Source organism: Gracilinanus agilis, unplaced genomic scaffold (assembly GCF_016433145.1).
Source record: "Gracilinanus agilis isolate LMUSP501 unplaced genomic scaffold, AgileGrace unplaced_scaffold60251, whole genome shotgun sequence".
Classification (NCBI taxonomy): domain Eukaryota; kingdom Metazoa; phylum Chordata; class Mammalia; order Didelphimorphia; family Didelphidae; genus Gracilinanus; species Gracilinanus agilis.
In genome coordinates, this window is record NW_025395622.1 from 1 (window position 1) to 2,094 (window position 2,094).

The 2,094-nt window shown below is 39.2% G+C and overlaps 1 pseudogene; it reads left to right on the forward strand.

The window, feature by feature from the left end:
- Positions 1 to 364: 364 nt before the first annotated feature.
- Positions 365 to 1,852, forward strand: LOC123256524 (annotated as a pseudogene).
- The last annotated feature ends 242 nt before the right edge of the window (positions 1,853 to 2,094 follow it).

Below are 2,094 nucleotides of genomic sequence, written 5' to 3' on the forward strand. Positions count from 1 at the left end.
GACCCTGGGCAAGTCACATAACCCCAATAGCCTAGCCCTTACTGCTCACCAGAACCTCAGTATCAATTCCAAGACAGAAGATAAAGGTTTAAAAAAGAAGACCAGAATCAGGGAGACCAAAATAACTGTTTCAAGAAGATGGTGCCTAGGAAGACCATAGGGGTGTTGAGAGTGTGATGATCCTGCATTTGACCTTTGGAGCCACAAAGAAATTTTAATGATGACAGCATCTCACATATTTAAAGAGAGCAACAATATCTCTCCTTTTGTGAAGGAAACAACAAGAACATGATGAGAATGAGTTTTGATTAGTGGCCCATCTCCAAACAGAGGTCAATGTTGGAAAGGTAGACATAGTCCTGGAGGTGTGAGGATGATGAGGACAAGACAAAGAATTATGAGTCTCCACTTCCAACCAGGCTGGGAAAAAGGAAGAAGAAAACAAAAGGACTAGATGCTACCAGCCACGGGTAACTGATAATTGCCAGTGATGATGCCTCACACTTGGTATGGACTAAAATTGTTGAAACTGGAGAAAAATAAAGATTTTCTTCTCATGGAAGAATAGTTCATCCAAAATCAAGAACAAATGAAACCACTGGAAGTAAAGCAAGAGGAAGAATGATCAAGGATGGATGATCTGAGAGAAACCCCCATGTCTACAAGGACTTTGGAGGAGATTGTTGATGACAATCATCACGCCATTATGTCAGCCTCAGTGGAATCGGAGCATTTTGTCAGTATTCTGACATTTGTATTAGAAGGATCTTCTAGAACCAGGATGTTCTGTCCTCCTCCACCGCAAGGTTCATGCTGTAATAGTAGTTCTGATGGATGACCCAGAACCCCTTGTTACACAGTGATAAACGTAGAAAAGGCCCTCAGGAAACACATGCTGGTATTAGAAGATTAGAAAACCAGATTCAAAAAATTAAGGAATCTGTGGAGCTTCCTCTCATTCATCCTGAGTAATATGAGGAAATGGGTATTAAATCACCCATAAAAATCATTCACTATGGCCCACCTGGCATGAGTAAAACTTTGTTAGCTAAAGCTATATAGCAAACCAAAACCTCAGCACCATTCCTCAAGAGTTGTTGGTTATAAACTTATACAAAAGTACATAAGAGGGAGCAGCTAGATGCCTCAGAGGATTGAGAGCCTAGAGACAGGAGATCCTAGGTTCAAATCTGGCCTCAGACACTTCCTAGCTGTGTGACCCTGGGCAAGTCACTTAACCTCCATTGCCTAGCCCTTACCACTCTTCTGCCTTGGGACCAATATATAGTATTGATTCTAAGACAGAAGGTAAGGGTTTTAAAATAAAAAGAAGAAGTACATAGGAGATAAACCCAAATGTGTTCAAGAATTGTTCTGAGTAGCTGAGGAACACACTCCATTGTCTTCACTGATGAAATTGATATCTTTGGGGCCAAAAGGTATCACTCGATTTCAGGTGGAGAAAGAGGAATTCAGTGAATACTGGAACTGTTGAACCAGTTGAATGGGTTTGATTCCAGAGGAGATGTGAAAAGGCATTATGGCCACAAACCAAATAGAAACTTTGGATCAAACACTAATCAGACCAGGATAGATTGACCAAAAGACCAGGAAATACGTTTTTCAGGGTCATACTAGCAGAATGACTTTGGCAGATGATGTAACTTTAGATGATTTGATCATGGCTAAAAATGACTTATTTGGAGAAGATATTAAGGGAATTTGTATAGAAGCTCTTCTCATTGTCCTAAGAGAAAACAGAATGACAATAATAAATGAAGACTTTAAAAAATCTAGAGAAATTGCACTTTGTAAGAAATAAGAATGCTCCCCAGAGGGTCTCTACCTCTAAACAAACCATGCTTCCTTCATGAGAGTTGCTGGGAACTTTCCAGACCTCTAAATAATAACACTCAGAGCATTAAAGAGACATATATTCTCCAGTAGCACTTTGTGAGCAAGGTATTTTTTAAATATATTACTTAGATCTATTGTGTGGAGTGTCCACTGAACTGTGCTAGCCTTTTTTTCACTGTTACATTATATTCCACAATAAAACATACTCTTTTTAAAGGCAAAAAAAAAAAAATGATG